We start from the raw sequence: 20,697 nt of genomic DNA on the forward strand, positions 1-20,697 counted from the left end.
GCCCCTTTTGGGGGGAGGGTGGAGCAAGCGGGGAACTCGTTTTAGTTCCTCGTTTTAACGGTTGGAAATAAAAATGCATCATGTGGGATCGGGACGGTGCAGGCCGCTTTTTTTCCTTGTTTCAATAGTTGAAACGATTTATTCTGGCCGGCGGTGGCATGCAACAGGATGTCAGCGTTCTGAGCGTGGTTTTGCTGAAGTTTTGAAAAGAAAATGAAATAAATTTGAAGGTTCGTCGCTTGATGAAATCGTTTTGCTTAAATGCGCAAAATCGAAGTTTGCTGAAAAATTTCTTTCAAAATTTTCAAGTTTTCTAAAAAAGATGACTGCTCAATTTATGTTTGCTGAAAATTCTGCAAAAAAAAAGTTAGTTAAAGTTTGCTGAAAAATTTAGCATCGGAACAGAAGTTTGCTGAAAATGTGATTTAACAATTCTAGTTTGCTGAAAAATTGAAACTTCAAAATGAGTCAATGAAAATGTCAAAATAAAATTGTGACCCATTATTTTTATCTCGCAAGAGTCAATGATTCATAAAAATCACATTTAACCGCAATTTTAATCAAGCTTCCTCCAAGCTTTAAAATTTAATCAGCTTCTTGACCAACCTAAGTCAAAACTTTTGCTCAGTAATTTTCCATCTTTTGTGATTTCCTCTCTCTCTCGTTTCTCAAGATGTGTGTGCTTTTTCTTCGCTGTGTGTACTTTTTTTTTTGCTGCCATTACCTCGACTATACAATTCCCCTCACCCCCTCTCCGGCAATGCCCTCATCCCTTAACATCGTTCGTTTTTTTTCTAGCTAGACTCTTTTTCGCTGGCCTTTTTGTGTAGTTCGAATGCAATTTTGCTTCCCACCACCGACCTACAACCCACCCCACCACCCCCTTTGAAAACTGCATTCAAGCTGCTGCAACAGGCTCTCCTACACTTTTTTTTCTCCTCGCGATGATGTTGATGATGATGGCTTTCTGGTGGAAGGCGGAAAAACTACTTGTTAAAGTTCCAGCCAGCTAAAATCTACCACAGCAACAACTTTGCTGAAAAGCTTGGCGGGGAAGTGCATTTGTGTGGGGGTTTGGGGTGGTTAAGAGCTTTTTTAATAAAAAAATTTTTTAGAGGATTTAAAGAGTTTGCTCACATTGAGCAAAACTCAGCAAACTTTTTTTTCTATTGATTTCATTACAAAAGGAAAAAGCATTTTTGCTGAAATCATAAAAGAATTGGCGGAGTTTTTAATTTTCAGCAAAACTCAGCAAACACTGATTTGCTTTTTTATTGATTTGTTTCAAGCCTTTCACACAAGCAAAATCAATAATTTTGCTGAAATCAATGAAAAATCGGCAGAACTGCACAAAAAATGCGATTTTTTAAAGTATTTTCAGAATTTGCTCATTTTGAGCAAAACTCAGCAAACAAAGTTTCCTATCGTTTTCATAACACATTTATTTTTTTTGAGCAAAACTTAGCAAACATATTTTTGAATCGATTGCTTAACAAAAGTAGTTTTTAATCAAAATAAGCAACGTTCAAAACATTTGTAGAGTTTGTAAATTTTCAGCAAACTTTGTTTTTAATCATGCTTTTTTTCAAAAGTATCATCAGTACTTCGGTACATAAAATACGATTTTTTAAAGGATTTACAGAGTTTGCTCATTTTTAGCTAAACTCAGCAAAAGATGTTTTCTCTTGTTTTCTTTACAAGATGATATTTCTTTTGCTGAAATCATTCGAAGAATTGTTTCAGGAAATAATAAAGCAACGTTTCAAATAATTTGCGAAGTTTGTAAAAATTCAGCATAACACAGCAAACTATGTTTTTATGTTGCTTTTTACTAAAGTATCAATAATTTGGCTGAATTCAACGAAAAGTTGGCAAAACGGAAAAAGATTTCAGCACAAAAAAAGTTAATTTTCAAAAAATTTACAGAGTTTGCTCATTTAAAGCAAAACTTAGCAAACAATGGTTTTTTGAGTTTTCCTTTGAAAAAAATGTTTTTTAAGACATCAAAGAAAGTATTTTTAGGACAAATAAAAGCAACGTTTATTTAAAAAATCCGAGTTTGTTAATCTGTAAACTCAGCAAACTTAGTTTTTAATCGTGAAAAATCGTATTAATAAAATTATCAATGATTTTAATTATTTCAATGAAAAATCGACAAAACAGAAATATAAACCACTCAAATTATTTCAACAAAACAAATGCAATTAGTGATTTTTTGAAGAATTCACGTAATTTGCTCATTTTGAGCAAAACTCAGCAAACAATATTTTGTGTCTATTTCTTTACAAAAAAATAATTTTTTTTAAAGGTCATGGAATGGAATTTTCTAGAGAATAAAATCATCTTTTCAAATAATTTGTGCAGTTTGCAAATTTCAGCCAAACTGAGCAAACTTTGTTTTCCATCGTGTTTTATGATAAGGTATCAATATTTTTGCAAGATTGATTGAAAAATTGTGCAAACCGTAATTATAAATCTGTTAAATCAATCCAGCACAGAACAAACATTTGTTGTAAAGAATTTACGGAGTTTGCTAGTTCTGAGCAAAACTTGACAAACATTGTTTTCTATCGATTTCACTCAAAAATCTCAGTCAATTCTTCTAAAATCATTCAAAAGAACTTTTTGTAAGAATAAAATCAAATGTTAAGAAAATTTGCTGAATTTTTTCGTTTTCAGCAAAACTTAGCAAATTTTTTTGCTACAGATTTCTTTACAAAAACATCATTTTTTTAAAACCATTCAATGGCATTTTAAAGAGAAAAGAATCATTTTTTTTAAGAATTTGTCAAGTTTGTAAATTTCAGCAAAACTCAGCAAACTTTGTTTTCTATCTTGTTTTAGGCAAAAAATCAATATTTTTGCAAAATTGATTAAAAAATTGGCAAAACGTTATTGTAAATCTGTTAAATCACTTCAACACAGAATAAACATTTCTCATATAATTTGCGGATATTGCTAATTTTGAGCAAAACTCGACAACACATGTTTTCTATCGTATTCTTGAACAATTCTTCTAAAATCATTCAAAAGAACTTTTTAGATGAAAAAAATCAACTGCTCAGAGAATTTGCGGAGTTTGTTTGTTTTCAGCAAAACTCAGCAAATTATATTTTATGCCGTGCTTTTACAAAACATAAATATTTATGCGGAATTAAGAGCAAAACTGAATTATAAATCAGTCAGTAAATCACTTCCGCAAAACTCGGCAAACTTTTGCTCAGAGCACACCGCGCACCACCCTGAATCCCGGACTCCACGTGAGTGCAAGGGGAAACCCACTCGGTGAAGCTTCGCGCGCTGAAGTTCAATTTCGTTCCTTTTTGCGCTTTATTTTGCTTGTTTTTCGCGTCCGTTCTTGACGAGCTTGCCGTTTTCCTATTTCGATTGTGTTTTGTTTTTCTTCGTTTTTTTTTCGCTCTCTCTTTTTATCGCGAGCGATGAGATTCGCGCGATAGAATTCAAGATGAGAATTGTTGCATGTTGCAAAAAAGAAGTAGTTTTTTGCTATAGCAAAGTAAAAATCGGGGAAAAACTCAGAGGTCATCGCATTGATGATGATGATGATGATGGCGAGAGATGTGCTTACAGAGAAAATCAGTTAATATTCATTAATTTAAATTATTCGACTCTTATCGCGCCCATCTGGCTAGAGGAGGTGGTCTGTCTCACTCTTCCTAGTACTGGAGGCAATTTAATAAATAACTAATTTAGATTGAATCGATGCAATCAGAACCCGTTATTGCGGTGAGACTTTTTTTTACTCAATTGAAATTGCTCACTGAACATGATTTGGCGGTGATTTGAAATGATGTTGTTGAAAGAATTTTGTTGAAAAGTTACTTCGATTGCAAAACAAAACACTCATTTTTTTGCCAAAATGAGACAGACATAATGAGACAAACGTCTCTTTTAACAAAGTGAGAAAAAAAAAGTATGAGACAAATCGAACCATTCCCCACAGTGAGACAGATTGTATGAGATAAAATCGAAGTTTCTACCAAATTGAGACAGATATAAGCTCTCACAAAGTGAAACAGATAAAGATTGCATGAGACAAAATCACATTTTCTACCACAATGAGACAGATATAATGAGACAACCAAAAGCATTGACCAAAGTGAGACAGATCTCATGAGACAAAATCGCATTTTCTACCAAATTGAGACAGATGTTATGAGACAACCCGAAGCCTTGACCAAAGTGAGACAGAAAGATTTTTTAACAAGGTAATACGGGATTATGAGACGTACTCAAATTTTTCCAAGTTTACCAAATTGAGACAGAAGTGATGAGACAACCTTAGCACCAATTGGGACAAACAGTATGAGACAAAACGAATCTTTGACCATATTGAGACAGAGCGAATGAGACAAAACAAACCATGTAAAAGTAAAACACTGAGGCTTTAAATTGTTACACAAAAACATGTTATAATTTGATTTTGTTTGATAAACTTTTTCGGAAATTTTCCATGACAAATAAACCAAACGTTTCCAAGTGCACTAACGACGCACTTGCTATCGCGTCCATGATTCACTTTTTCAGCAAATTTATTCTACTTATCAAATTTAGTATGCAGTCCGAGACAGCGAAAACTTCCCCGGCGTCTCGTTTCACGTTCTTTCCCAAAAACAGCTGATTCACGCTAATTTCCTCTCTCACTCTCTCACCCGCTCACCCCCTTCACACTCGTTGCCGAAAATTGGTGAGCAAATTTGCGTACTCGCGCGGTCTATTCAGCAGCACGCGACTCTCATCACAGCCTACTGAGCGGCGACGAAGAAGAGGGTGAGAGAGAGGGAGGAGACCGCGGATTAATCATCAACTGGTTCGCCGGTTCATCTCTCGCGAGGAGTGAGGGGAGCAGGCCGTCGAAAACAAAACAACCTCTTGTTGAATGCTTCTCACTCACTCACTCGCAGGCCGGTTATCTCCTCTCCATCGCGTTGGGGAGCACGTTTCTGCTCGATTTTTGGGGGTTATTCCGTGCACGTGATCGGCGCCGAAACCGGTGTGTGTGTGCGTTATTATGTTGGCTTGTCAAAGCCGGGCATCAGCTGTTGCAGTCAATCAGCTGACGTTTGATTACTTTGAGCGGTGAAGAACTGCTTGAAAATGTGCGTGAAATGTGTAAAAATATCAATTAATTTGAGGTTAGGTGAATTTTGAAAAGAGAGGAGTGTCCTACCCCTCGGTCACTTGAGCTGTCAAACTGTCAAACTGATTTTTTTTAAGAAATTAAAGTGTCTTTCCCCCCGCACCCTAATCACATCTGTCAAACTGACATCAAAAGCTATCAATTTGACAGATCTGATTAGAGTGCGAGGGGTACGACACTTTAACATTAGAATTATTGATTTTTTTCAGATCTGTTAGAATAAAACAGAATCGTTGAGCAGTTTTAAACAGTACTCACTCAAACTAGACCAAACTAGTTTTTTTCGTCGAGCAGAATCGCGTCGCGACAGCAGCCACCAGCAAACAGGAATAATAAAAACGAGAAAAACGGAAAAGTACCTTCAACTTCGGTAAAAAAGACAAAAAACTCCATCCAAGTACATAGTGTCCATTAAAATAAATCAAGAAGAGCGAGCACAAAAAAATAATGATAAAAAACATATCCGCGCACCCCTCGCGTGCTTCCCTCACTCTTTTCCCCAAGCATTCAAATCGCTCACAAATGTCAGTCAGAATCAACACTAAAACTAGCGTCGGATTGCGCTAGTGTGCCGCTTGGCGGCGCTGCTGCACCCGTGTACATAGAGCGTTTTTACCTCCCTTTTCAGCACCGCACATAGAAAATACTTTTTTGCGATCCTAGTTCTGACGTTCGGGGTCTCTTCGACTTTTTTTGTCTTGCCTCCTCGAAATGGAACTATACTTTCCATGTCCTCATTTATTTCAGTGTGTGTGCGTCGTTTTTGCTTCGCATGTCACTCGCAATCGGGGCGCCCCTCGTCAGCTGCGCGCAGCGCACTCTGTGGGCACAAAATAAATTTAATAAATAGCGGAGGACGACTGTCAAAGAAATTTTCCCCGTTCGCGTCCACCTTCGGTGGACCCCTCGTCGCGACATGCAAAAAAAGGTTTAATCTTCTTTTTTTCGCTCTTCTCCTTGGCCGAACCTTCTCTCCCTCTTTTTCCGATCTTTCCTTTTGTTGCCTCTCTCTTGCACTCTCGTCTATGCACGTTGGAGCAGTATTTTTCAATTACAATGAATTATTTATTTCGACGCGAACCCCTCGCGCCCTCCTCTCGCGAGGAGCTTTTTTTCGCTACGCACGCTTTGGGTACGCTCCCTTCAGCGTGCATAGTTTTGTTTTGTTTACTCTGTTGCACCCGTCTTCGCGGGCGGGGGTCGCCTAGCAACCGTTCGTCTCCATTTGGTGCACGCTGAAAAAAAATCTTGATTGGAACTGTCAAATTCACTGAAGAAAAATTTGACAGCATTTTCACAACCGTAATTCAACGAACTGTCAAACTGACAGCTGTCAAAATGTCTAATTTTTTCCAACTGTGCACGCTGCACCAAGCTTAACCATTTTTTTTGTTCTCTCCCAACCCGTCAACAGTTTAATACTTTTGTATGTTGTTTTTTCTCGCTTTGCAGTTCTCATTGCCATTTTCAACGACGACGAAGCTTCAAAGTCTCGCGCGCGCGGTGTGTTTAGTTTTTCTATGCACTAGACTTTTTTTTTCTAGCCCCAACTTAAGGTTATGTTCGCGCGAGCGATGCCCGAGGTTGTGGTGGAGTTGTGTAGCAAAAGCCAGCCCAGAAATATGGGACGAACATTTTATTTAAATTGTTGAGGGGTGAAGTGTAAAGTATTGAAGCTTTGAGTTTTTTGCGTGGTTTTTTGTTCGTTGAGGTTAGAATCCATTATGGGAATGAGCGCGAGGTGGGTAATGTGATTGGAAATTGACCCCAATTTGTTAAACGTACTCAAATTGGTTTTATTTTAAAATTAAAACTTTCTTAGGGCATCTCCACCGCTTTCCTAATTTCTGGTTCAAAGAAATTGACAAAAATTGACAGCTAAGGGCATCTCCACCGCATCGCACTGAGTTTAGGGTTGCCTACTTAGAGCATCTCCACTGCTTCACCTTCTCTGGTTCTAAGGACAAGCAAATTTGAAGGTGAAGGGCATCTCCACCGCATACTTTTCTTTGACGTTTTGTAGTAAAGTTTGACAAGTAAGAGCTCCATCGAGAGTATTATTTGCACTCAAAATAGGATAGTATTACAAATAAGCTCTTTTGCATCACCTTCTTTGGTTTTAAACAAAGTCAAAATTACTAGATTAGGGTATCACCACCGAACAAGATTTAAAAATTGCGATTTAACAACTTTGTTTGCACTACTTTTATTTGATCTTTTGTAGCAAATGTAAACAGTTTGACAACTGATGTCTTACAACTTATGCCTTTATTTGAATTCTTCTACATTCTTCTATTACTATATAAAGTTTAAATTCAAGGGCATTTCCACCGCTCCTGACTACGACACTTTAGTTTGACCATGTGTGAACGAAAAACTTTGAAAACTAAGGGCATCTCCACCTCGGGTATCATTTGAACTCAAAACTGAATAATTGAACAAATCAATTTGTATTCAAAACCACATTCCATTTTCCTATTTAGGTCATCTCCACTGCTTCGCTTTTGGTAGTTCTAAAGAAAAGTCAACTAAGGGCATCAACACCGCACTTAACTTGAATGTTTCATAAGCTTACTAAGGGCATCTCGACTTCTTAGTCTTCTCCATCGCACCCAATTCAAAATACTTTTTTGGATACTTTTACAACTCAGGGCATCTCCACCGCAAGTGTAATTCTAATTCAAAATAGTATAACATTCTCCACTTCTTCATCTTCTGGTCATAAAGATAGCAAAAAATGGTCTCCTTAGTGCTCTTCACCACATCTAATTCAATAGTGCGATTTGAAATATTTTTTGGATACTTATTACAACTAAGGGCATCTCCACCGCAAGTGTAATTCTAAACCAAAATAGGATAACATTGAAAACCAAAATTACATTAAATTCTTATTAACGTTTACTACGAACGTAAAAAGTGACAACTTGACAACTTAGGGCATCTCCACCGTGGGAGATCTCAAAATTGGTCAACATCAGGAATTAATTTGTACTTGAAATCATATTTCAACAGCTTACATAGGACCACTTCTTCGTCTATTCTGGTCTTAGGATAGTAAAAGATTGGTCATTAAGGGCATCTCCATCGCACCTAATTTTAAACTGCGATTCAAAAACCTGATTTGGAATGCTTTTACAACTTAGGCATCTCCACCGAAAGAGTAATTCTAACCCAAAATCGGTAAACACTAAAAATCAATTTACGTTTCAAATAATATTTCACCTCAATTTTCGGGTGACCCGAGGTCACTCAAAATTCGAAAACTCATTTCCTTTTGCTCCGATTCCCCAGATTCCGACCTTCTTCTTAAATTTTAAAACCCCCAACTCTTCATCCCGCAAAAAAATTCTAATGACAGGGATCATCTTTCGCTCTTTTTTTCGACGTCGGCATGACCTACAGTCGCTCACGTGCCGCCAGGGACCCCAGACAGAGGTCTTAAGAGGTCGACCACATTAGGGGGCTCTCTCTCTCGCTCCCCCTTAATTACCACCTTCGCGACGAACAATGTGGTGCGTTTGTGCGATTTGCCGCGGCCGCCGCCGTTTTAAACTAAAATAAGATATACCACATTTTAAGGTAGCTAATAGAAATCGAACGAAAAAAAAACTGATCGAAGAAGGCCACGGCGGCCATTCTTGGCTACCGCGTTTTTTCTTTTTCGGGACCTTAGGTGTTAAATTATACGGTAGCCCCCCCGGGTCTTAAAAGCCAACTCTCTGGAAGATGCCCTTCTGGTTTTACACCCTAATCGATTCATGCGGATGGCGCCGCCGCGCACCTTCTGTCATAATGACAGTTCTCGCGCGAGCGAGAGTGCTTTCGGCGTTGTTATTGTTTTTTTTTTTTTTTGGAGAAGCGATTTTTTTTTTCGCAAAAAGCTTGACCTACAATAAAACCCCACCGATTGACGCACTTTAATCTTCGGCGCGGACTCACAAAAAGAGTAGGTCCTTTTTTGTTGTGTGTGTGTGCGTGTTTTTTGTTGATGTTTTGAAAGGGGCTTTGAAGACCGGGAGTCGTCGTGAGTCAGCGCGTTTTGCGACGGGGGATCGATTTCTTCAACCGAAAGTGCTCTTTAAGTTGCAGCTACTTTCGGTAATTAGGGTATATTTTCAAAGGGAAAGGTGAAGATTTGAGGGAACGTGCACGCTGAATGGAGAGTAGATGGTTTGAAACGTCAGGCGTTGATGGACCTCAAGGTTGGGTTAAATTTATTTGAATTTTGATTAAATTTAGGAAAGTTTAAAATTTTGACAGTTCTTCATACTCAGATGACAGTTTTGAAACTACTCATTTTAGAGTTGATCGTGCAGTTCTTACCCAATTTTGACAGTTCTTAATAATCTTATCGTAAAACACTGATTTCAGAGTCAGTAAAACTCAAATGACAGTTTTGAAACTTCTCATTTTTGAGTTGATCATATAACATTCAAAATTGAGTTTTATTTTATTTAAGTTTCGATAGACTTCTCACAAGCGTGCAGTTCTTACCCAATTTTGACAGTTCTTTATAATCTTATCGTAAAGAACTAATTTCAAAGTCATTAAAACTCAGATGACAGTTTTGAAACTACTCAATTTTGAGTTGATCATATATCATTCAAAAATGAGTTTTATTTTATTTATGTTTTGATTGACTTCTCACAAGCGTGCAGTTCCAACCCAATTTTGACAGTTCTTCATAATCTTATCGTAAAAAACTAATTTCAGAGTCATTAAAACTCAGATAACAGTTTTGAAACTACTCATTTTTGAGTTGATCATGTAACATTCAAAATTAAGTTTTATTTTATTTAAGTTTCGATTGATTTCTCACAAGCGTGCAGTCCTCACCAAATTTTGACAGTTCTTTATAATCTTATCGTAAAAAACTGATTTCAGTGTCATTAACTCAGATGACAGTTTTCAAAATACTCATTTTTGAGTTGATCTTATAACATTAAAAACTGAGTTTTATTTTATTTATGTTTTAATTGACTTCTCACAAGCGTGCAGTTATTGTCCAATTTTGACAGTTCTTTATAATCTTATCCTAAAAAACTAATTTCAGAGTCATTAAAACTCAGATTTTTGAGTTGATCATGTAACATTCGAAATTGAGTTTAATTTTATTTAAGCTTCGATTGACCTCAAATAAGCGTGCAGTTCTTACCCAATTTTGACAATTCTTCACAGTTCAACAGACGTAATATTTTTGTTCAAGCTTTTTATTTCTCTTTTTCGACCAAAAAAAAAATTAGCTATAAAAAAATCTCAAAAATTAAAACAAATGAAACAATCCAACAAATCGCAGTAAAATCCCTCACCCTAATTGTTCGTGGCAACTGTCAAGGTTCAGTCTCGCTGGTTCGGTATATAATAAAAATTATGAAACATTACATTTAAATGTGCCCCCTCCCCCCTCCACCCCCGATCGCCTTCCGCCTTTTTTAATCACTCCAACTAGTTGCTGCAGCTAGCAATAAATATGCGGCTTTTCCATCTAGTATTTGCATCTAAACAACTCTCGCGCGCGATTTTTTGCTTTTTGCTCTCGCTGATTGCAACTGGTTGGGGCCAACCAATACTAGCGAAGCCCGTTTTGAAGGGCACCAATACGATACTAGGTGGTATTTATGGGGTTTTTTAGCGTGTAATGTTACCAGGAAATCGAGTTTGATGGGGTTTTTTTGTTAGTTTGTTTGGTATTTAGAAAAAGTGTGATCATTCTTCTGAAGAAAACTTGTTTTTTGACGAAAATAACAAATTACTTGAATATTTTCATTTGACCCACTTCCAAACATTTTGAGAACTCCGCAACCCCTTGAAAGTACTCAGATTAAAAAAAACTAACTTTAAAGTGAGCAAACAGTAAAACTTATTATAAAATAAGCCAAATTTGACATTTGGCTCAAAACTCATTTCTGGGTATATTCATTACTTTCAACAATGTGTACTCAATTTTGGGTAAATTTTATTTTGAAAATATTTCAAATCGTAGAAATTAAATTTGGGTTATTTTATATCGTTTTTTTACGACAGAAGGTTGTTACTGATTACTCAATTTTGGGTAACTTCTCTTTAAATGATTTTTGAGTACGAAAAACAGAAATTGGGTTATTTTGTGGCTTGGAGCAATCATGTCAATTTTGGGTTGCTGTTTTTGTTTTTTTTTTATGGAGTTTGTCAAAAAGTACTCAAATTTAGGGTTCTTTTGAGGTTATTTGAACAATTAGTTTTTTTATTGAGAGTGTAATGTGATTTAGCATTATTTACCCTAAATTTAATCTAATTTATTCTAATTTAGAGCAAATTATCAACGTTTCAGGCTAATCTTGCTAAATTTACAAGCTCGTAAGCAATTTAAAACGCAAATCGGAGCAAAGCAAATTTGCGACAGCAATAAACCATCTGTCGATTCGATCAACCACAACAACAACAACAAATCAAATCTATTCAAAATCCACCGACCTTCAGAACTCATGTCAATTTGCTGGTTCCCTTTTTATTGCCGTTCACTCCAACCAAATCGGCATTATCTTCCAAAAGGGGTCATTCATCAATTACGTCATCGACATTCATTTTTTGGACAAATTCAGCCAAATTTACGTCATTTATGAACGCTCCCCCCGTACCAATGCCACACAAAAGTGTACTCGAAAAAAAAATCAATCTCAAGCTGCTCCAAGTAATTCGCCTCTCTTTTTTTTCGGGCTCCCCTCTTTAAATTTAAGTCATTGAAATAAATTGTGTCCGCGCTCGTAAGGCTGTTTTGCGTGAAGCGCAAACTTATGCGCAGACAAAAAAGCTTAACCTCCTCCTCCCCCCCTGTTCCAACGCACAAATTTAAGGTTATGTGGCTCCTTTTGGCAAGAGATTTTTTACCTTCCCCAAAATTGACGACTCTTTGACCCAGAAAGGTGCGATGAAGGATACTTTTTTGTTTCTGACTTTAGCGTGTATACCCTTTTTGACGTTTGCGCACACACGGTCAGAAATTCTTGGTCGAAGTTTGTGTTTAGAAAACAACACAAAAAAAAGTGCGTACCTCGTCGTTTGGACTTTGGTGCGTGTGTGCCACATTGTTTTTGTGTGTTTCGACAGTTTTGTGTTTTTTTGTCGGAAGGTTGTTTGCTGCGTACACGCATAACAAGCCCCCCTCGAAAAAGAGGCTTTTGAAATTGAGCAGCAAAAAAAACTCGCAAATATGGCATTTTTACATGTCAGCAGTGATAGTTTAGAGTTTTTTAAGGCTAATCAACTTTGCGTTCGCTTTTTTATGGCGAGCTGTCAAAGCGCGCGGGCGCGCTCGCGCACGCCATAATGGCCGCCTGTCAAACGAAAAACTCGATTAAATTCGGTTGGACTTTTTCTTTCGGGAAAATGAAAATCGATCGCGCTGACAGGGGCGAAATACTTTCCCGAAGGGAAAAACGGTCCGCGTCGGTGGTGGCGGAACGAAAGAAGTCTCCGATGCAAGTTCGGGTTGAAAAAAAAACAAGTACAGGAGTAAAAAAAACGTCAGTCGAGATGGAAGCGCAAAGGGGGAAAAGAAGGATTTTTTTTACTCTTTATTAAAAATATTTATATCCACATGATGGAGAGAAAATGTGTGGAAATGTGAAAGATTGAAAAAAATAAGACCCAATCGAAGCGGAGTTCGGGGAGGGTCCGCGGAGGAGGGTGAACACAACTCCTAGGAAAAGATGATTTTTCATTTTATACCATCCTTTTTTTTCGATGCTTCTGCTGCTGCCTCCGGGAAAGAGTTTGGAAAGCGAGGGGTGTCATGATGTCATTAACCTTTTGAAAAGACATTTTATAGCAACATTAGTTGTCATCATGGCAACAAATGTCAAACGTTTCTGAAGTTTTAAAAACAAATCTTAGTTTTATAGCAAATCGATTTTGACAAAACTTGTGATTGTTGACAACTTTGACACCTAACTTTTTATAGCAACGAGGTCAAATAATTTGACAGCCAAGTTGGTGGACCCCTTGCCTCACGTGTGGATCTCCCCAGCAAGAACACATTAAAGCCCCTACCAAGAAAAAGAGAGACGAACGGAGACGGGGAAGAAATGCAATGGAAATGGTTATAAAATTGTGCACACTCGCGATGACAGCGCGCGCGAACACAAAAAAAACGGTGGGACGAGGGGCTAGACACGTGGTGGGAAAAGGGGACTCACCAACGAAAAAAAAAGTTCAATTATCTTTAGACGAGCTTTTTCTTGCGCGTCTCTCTTCGGTCGATTCCCGAGCGCTTATTTTTATTTTATATCTCCCTCTTTTTTGCTAGGAAAAAAAAACATTCAAATATTTAAGAAAAGAGAAAAATAATTCATCTTCACATTCCTGACCAGCTTTGAAAGCTTCTTCGTTCGGTCGTCAGCCCAGCGAAGAAAATTGATTGTGTTTGCTGTCGCGTACCCCCCGGTCAACAAAGACCGCCTCACATCGAGCCCGATTGGGGTCGTTGTAATTAGATTTGCCCGAAGAATTGTGACCAAAGACACCAGTCATTTACCATAACTTTTGTTTCCTTTTTTGCAGATTCCCTTGAAATTCGCTACCCGCTGACAAAGTAAATACGCTGCGCATGTGATAATTTGGTAAGTTTGCTATAAAAAAAAGTTGGTGGACCCCTCGCGTCTCCGTCAAACAAATTTCACTAAACAAATCAATTGAAAAGTTTTGAGTTCGTTTCGTTTCTCCTTTTCGAACATTTTCATTTACCGCAGAAAGTGCTGAGTCAGTTGCTCACATTTTTTTTCTAACCTTCTTAAAACTTGTTTCTTGAACGAAAGGTCATCTCTATGAGAGGTTGAGCTTTGGTTTTTTTTTCGCTGCCCAGCGCCCCCCAAATTGGAATTTCAAATTTCTGGCCGCTTAATTTCACACCAAATTAGCGGTCTTTTTCTTGCGTTTTGAAAAAAAAGTGTGATGATTTTATCTGAGGTCAAGTAACCGTATTCTAATTAAGCTTTAATCAATAGATTCTTGGGGTTTTCATCGTGAGGCTCCTCGTATTTTTTCAAAATAAACCATCAATCTTAAGATTGACAGTTGTTTTGTTTACTAACAACAACTAAGAACGTTAACAAATCTGTTTAAAATAAATTTAAAGCAGTGGAATCGGTGCACCCCTCGTCACTAAACGTCAATTTTTATGGTAAATTTCAACCAAAACAATTTCAATAGGCCAAAGACGAAATGTAAACAAAATGTCCACGTGATTTTTGTGCTTGGAACGAAAAGCTTGTTTACACTTCGTCTTTAGCCCATTGAAGTTGCCAAAATTGCTAGATTTGTCAATCTTTTTGTTTACCAACAAAGCGAGTCATGAAGCTTTTTGGCTGCGAAAATTGTCAACTTATATTTTTTACAGTAGTGAAGTGGTGCACCTCTCGATACCAAACAATCACCAAACGTCAAATTTGACAGCTGTCACTTTTTATGGTGAAATTTTAACAAGTTGTTTTTATTAACTCTTTCATTCACGTCACTTTAGGGAGCGTTCTTTTATTACGTAACGCAGTAGGGGGGGAGGGGGGGTCGGAGGCCGTGTTACGCTCCATACAAAATTTTTAAAATTTGTATGGAAATTTTGTTACGAGGGGGGGGAGGGGGTCTAAAAGTCCGATTTTTCGCGTTACGTAATAAAAGAACGCTCCCTTATTTGCTAAGAAAATCGTCTATATTAGAAATTTTAAAGCTGCAATGTTTATACACCCTTCGTCACAAAAACGTCAAATTTGACATCTGACACTTATGGGGAAATTTGTCCTTTACCCTCGAGAATTCTTCAAAATAAGCTTTAAATCTTAAGTTTGACAGCTGTTTTCTTTATAGCTGTTTATCGCAGTGGAATTGGTGCACCCCTCATCACTAAACGTCAAATTTTATGGTGAAATTCAGGCAATACAAAAATTCAGTAATTCACATCAGTCTGCATTTAAAATGTTTAATAGCAGCAAGCTTGATGCACCCCTCGTCACCAAACGTCAAATTTGACAGCTGTCACTTTTTTAAAGTGAATTTTGTCTTTCGCCAAGTTTGGATCAATAATTCCTCCATATTTCTTCGGGGAGCAAGAAAATCCATTTCCATTTTCTGATCCCCTTGAAATCCCAAAAAAAGAAAACTTCTTCTTACTCCGACTTTCCCAGAAGGAAAGCAAAAAAACATCCGGAACAAGGACGGTCTCCAGAAGCCAACAAAAAAATATTTCTTGTACATAATGTATATTCGAAAACATTAATCATGTCTGCTTTCACACCGCGTTTTTTTTTCCTTCCTAGAGGTCGTGTGTTCACATTTTTTCCGAAAAGAAAATAGCGAAAAATGGGAGCTTTTCTTGTTCGTATTTTGCGACTTGTTTGGAAAAAAATATCTAAAGTTAGGGTGTCTGGTTAAAATTGCACTTTTTTACTTCAGGCAAAAAGACATTTATTTGAGGTTGCCATTATGGCAAATTTGCCATAAACTTCAGCAGTCAAAAAATTTAATTCGGAAAGGAAAAAAAATATCAAAACTTTGTGGGCCTACTTAAAATTATGGCAACACTAGTTTTTTTTTCAAGCAAAAAAGACGTATTTTAACGACGCCATTAAGTCAAATTTGCTATAAAATCAAACTGTCAAAAGATGTTTTAGGGTGGTGGCTTAAATTTGCTCAACATTTTCGACACAAAAAAGCCAAAATTTGCAAACAATCCAATCAAATTTCCTCCTCCAAAATGGATTTTGACTCTCCCCAAAGGACCGCAAAAAAAAGTAAACTTCCTCCTCCTCCGCAAGGATGTGGCGATTCCTTGAAAAACGAAATCAACAGCCCACCCAAAAAAAAGAAGAAAAAAGCAAGCGAAAATCCCAAAAGCATCGCTCGTTATTTCCCCACCTTTTCTGGTGTGTGTTTGTGTGCCAGAAGAAAAAAGGTAGCAAAAATAAAATAATGTGCCATAAAAGGAGGGCAAGACTTATCAAAAAAGAAGAAGAAGAGCAAAAATTCGCCACCCTGAACGGTCCAGACAAATTACCCACCCCTGGTCCAGGGAGGGTGGAAGGGAAGAATAATGGAAAATTGGCGAAAAATCAATAAAATTAAGAAACCAGGAGAAAAGAAGGAAAAATATTACGCCGGCAGGGTGTCTCCGGAGCCGACCCCACATGGAGACACACATCTTGGAAGCTGTCAAATGCAGCGACCTGCAGATGGCAGCAGCAGTTCGCGTTGAGGAGCCACCCTAGCGAAACTGACAACAACAAAATTGAGGAAAATTTCATCTTTATGTAAAGCTTTTTTGCGGGTTTGGAGTCAGTTTTTTTCTTTATAAAAATGATTAAAAAGAAAAATCTCAGCTTATGTATTTTCACGTCTTTTTTTTTTGATGAAAAGCTCATTAAACCACAGGAAAAGTCAATTTGAAATGCCCTATTTTACGATTCTAGGAAAAAAGTGTCGCATCTTCTCGTTATAAACTCTATTTTTGAGTTTGATTATTAGAGAGCTAACTCTTACTGAGTTTGACAGCTGTCTACAACATTTTTTATACCACAATCAATTATGGCAATCAAAGCAACTTTCTTTACAGAAAAAAAGCAAGCTGCGACACTCAAAAACAGCCGCCATTATGGCAACTCAGCTGTCACAGCCGACAGCTGTCAATGCCGTGACCTCGTGCGGAATGCTTCCACAGCCTGCTAAGGCTCGAACCCGCAAACTTGCTCCGTCAAACATAATTGCGCGCGCACTTTTCGGACCTTACACGTGCCCACACTATCTGACCAGAAAACGTGCTCGACCGTGTTGTTGTTGTTGTTACTTATTTTGATGGATTTGGCTTTTTTTTTATTGCGACGCTCTCGCAAGTACTCGCGACGCGTTTCATACTTTTGGGATTACGTAAAAATCGGGTTTTTTTGTAACGCTGGAATCCTATTTTTCAAATGTTTTCATTTGCGCTGCGCGCAACAATGGCACCCATCTGTCAAACTTGTTTTTTTTGCCATAATGGCGTCACCGGTGTGACCTCAGCACGCGAAAAAAATCGCAGCGCCTACTGCCAACAATGACAGCTCGATTTTTTTTGCGTCCAGAGGTCAATTTTTTACTTCGATAAAAAAGTTAATCGAAAACGGCGCGCCATCTCGCTCGTACTCTTTGTTGTTGTTGTTGTTTACACCCTTTCCGCGTGGTGGTGCTGTGTGAGCGCCGATTGGGCTGAATCATTTTTTTGTTTTGGCATTTCGGGGTTTTTACTCCCATGTTTGGCGGTCCGACATCCGTCCTCGACTGCGGTGCGGCTTGCAAGCAAAACAAGAACCATAAGAAATCGGATATGCAAAGTTTGGCGACGACGTGATTGTCACCTTAATTGAAGGTGGCGAGTTTTGGCGAAGCTGTCAAGTTGCCATAATATGATGGGGGGTGGAGGTGTCAACGTGTGCCATAATTGTGACTAACCCTACAATGTTAAACAGTTGAAACGTCAAAGTGCCATAATGGCGACCATGTTCAAACGTCAAGTTTGCCATAATCGCGATTGGTGGACCCCTCGTTGCGAAGCATGATTTGAACTTTTCACATTTTATCTTCTACCCATTTTTGGGGTGTTTTTTTCAGCCATTTTTTGTTCAAACTTTTTATCCCGCTTTGCCAAGTTGCTTCGGAGTTGTTATTTTTTTTTCGGGAAACTTTTTTTTTCGAGAACTGACGTCGTCGCCGCTCCTCTCATTTCAATCTTTTATTACCTCGCGCGCGTTTCGACCTTCGCTTTTAATTTTAATTTCGTTTTTTTTTCTACTCTCTTATTACTCTTTCCCCGTCTGTCTCGCTCACTCTCTCTCGTTTTCGGGACGTTTTTAAGGCGCGAGGGCGCGCGCAATTCGGACCATTTCGGCCGAAGTAAACAAAAAAACACAAACTCCAAAACAGAACACAGTCTGCCTGCCTGCTGGAGTAAAAAAAACTCACGCCAGCAACAAAAACCGAACGAATTTCATGGAACCAAATTAAAACGAGTAATGGTTCTTTTTGGACCGTTTTTGTTTTGGTTGCGAGCGCAAGGGGATTTTTTTATTCGGAACGGGGTTTTGGCCTCGGAGAACTCCACCGTGAGTGAGCGTTTTTTTTTTCGGCGGATTTCTTGGACGTTTTTTCGGAGAATGACGAACGTTGATTGTTTTTTTGGGAGTAAAAAATTATCACGACCGAGGGGTGCTTCGATTGTGGGAGCAACTGTCACTTTGCTATAAAAAAGATCAAAACGCCATAATGGCGTCACCATGATTCAAACGCTCGTCAATCACGATTATAGCAACCCCAACTCAATCTTTATGGCACATTTGACAGTTGCATCGTGGCACCCCTCGGCGCAAAACTGGATTCGTCATTTTTTGTGCCAAACTCTGACGCGAGTTGGTAAAGTTCGATAACTCGGCAAATAAAATTTTTCGCTTCCCGAAATTACAAAAAAAAACTGGTACATTTCGAATGTGAGTCAAAAAAAAAATCGTTGGAAATGACGGAGAGAAAAACACACACAAAAAATCGAGTAGATAAGCGTTATTTTTTTTTGTTGTTTTTGGCTCTTGGTTCGGTTTGGTTGCTATCGAACGACGTCGAATGAGTGGGCATCCGGTTATTTTGTTTAGACTTTGTCTTGTCAAAATTTCGAAAAGAATTAACGCACCACACAATACGCACACTTTGGATCGATTGATTAGATTGTGAAGAGGGGTGCGGGTTTTTGGCCTCATTTTTTCGAGTTGAATGTTGTAACTGCGTAAGAAATATTTAAATTGAAATTTTTGAATGATATTTTTTCTTGATTGTTTATTTTTTTTCTTTGAATTTTGGTTCTTTTTTTTCTTTTGTCGAACTTATATTAAAATACCATTATCAGATTAGATTTATTTGTTTTTGTCATTCTCTTGATTTCTAATGATTGATTTTCATTTGAATATGTTGCTCTATCTTGTAATTATTTTTTTACATTTTCACATTTTTGTTGATTTATTTAATTTTCAATTTTTTTTTTTTATTTTCCATTTTTAGATAAATCATTTTAAAGTTACAATTATATTTGAGAAAAAAGGTCTAATTTCTGAAATTTGTTAGATATTAAGGATTTTCTTTTCTTTTTCTGTTTCCTAAAATTTTCTGATTTTTTATTCAATCAAGAGTTTGAAGTCTGAATTACTGGAATTACTAAATTTATTTCCTTTTATATTTAAAATTTTATTTCATTTTAAACATTTTTAATGACTTTTTTCTTTTGTAAAGATAATTTTGTCTTATTTGTATTATTTATTTTCGTACAATTTTAAGTGCGTTGTTTTTTTTTTGGTTTTTTCTAATTAATATTAATATTTTTGATTTTATTTATCTTTAAAGCATTGATTTATTTTGATGTGAATACTCTTAAATTGATTTATATTTTATTTAATTTTTATTTCCTTGTTTTTGTTGTTGATTACATCAAAAAAAAATTTATGAAATTGAAAAAAAAATATGTTATAGCTATTTTTATTTAAATTTCATCTAATTTCATATTATTATTTAAAAAATGTTATTTTCTTCAAGCCCAGTTTTTTCCTATTTCTTATTAATATTAAAATTATTTTCGTTTTAATCTTTTTTTATTATTGTTTTTTTGCCATTTTTTTAATTTTTGTTGTTTTGATAAGATGTGATTTGCCAAAATTTAGAGATATCATTTTCACATTTTTTTTTTATTAAAACCTTTATCTTTTTCGAATGATTTTTAATTATTACTTTTTTTTCATTTATTTGTATAATTTGTTTTCATGCAATTGAAAGTGCGTCGTCTTTTCTATTTTTTTTTATTATTTCTTTTATTTTTTTATCTTTTTTATCTTTAAAGCAAGGATTTTTTAATGTGGATACCATTAAATTGATTTATATTATTATTTTTTTTATTTACATTTTTTCGTTGTTGATTATATCAAAAAAAAATTTTAACAAATTAAAAAAAAGTCATTTTATTAATATTTTTTTCTAAATTTCATCCAATTTTATATTTATATGAAAAAATATGTTATTTTCTTCGAATCTTTTTTTCTTGTTTACATTGATTTTTTTTCAATCATTTTTTATTATTTATTTTTAACTGCAATTTTTTTTATTTTTTGTTAATTTGCAAGGATGTGATTTACCAAAATTTAGAGATATAATTTTCACAGTTTTTTTTTATTTTTTTTATAAAAAAAACTTTGTTTCTTATTTTTTTTAAATCAAAAGTCATACATTAAAAAAACGTAGGCAAAATATTCCCCCAATTTTATAAATTTATGACTTGTTATTTAAAATAATATCAATTTTTTTTTAAATAAAAAAGAATATCTATATATATAAAAAAATTCGATGGTTCTGTTCGAACGCGAATCAGTTCACTACGGAGCGTCGGATTGAGGTGCTCTTTGTTGCGTTGGGATCGTATATGTACAAGGAAGGTTTATATGCTAAAAAATTCTACTTTGGCCACTCTGGAACCGATTCCGGAGCATCTGCAGATTGTATGGGAAAAT

General features: G+C 36.4%; 1 protein-coding gene across 1 annotated transcript in view; it reads left to right on the forward strand.

Annotated features, from left to right (window-relative positions):
• LOC120416906 (protein bric-a-brac 1) overlaps positions 1-20,697 on the forward strand; it is a 45,996-nt gene that overhangs the window by 13,307 nt on the left and 11,992 nt on the right. The window contains exon 2 of the mRNA XM_039578805.2: positions 13,700-13,758. The gene's annotated coding sequence lies outside the window, so the exon portion shown is untranslated. The remainder of the gene's footprint in view (positions 1-13,699; positions 13,759-20,697) is intronic.

The sequence above is a fragment of the Culex pipiens genome, chromosome 1 (assembly GCF_016801865.2).
Source record: "Culex pipiens pallens isolate TS chromosome 1, TS_CPP_V2, whole genome shotgun sequence".
Classification (NCBI taxonomy): Eukaryota; Metazoa; Arthropoda; class Insecta; order Diptera; family Culicidae; genus Culex; species Culex pipiens.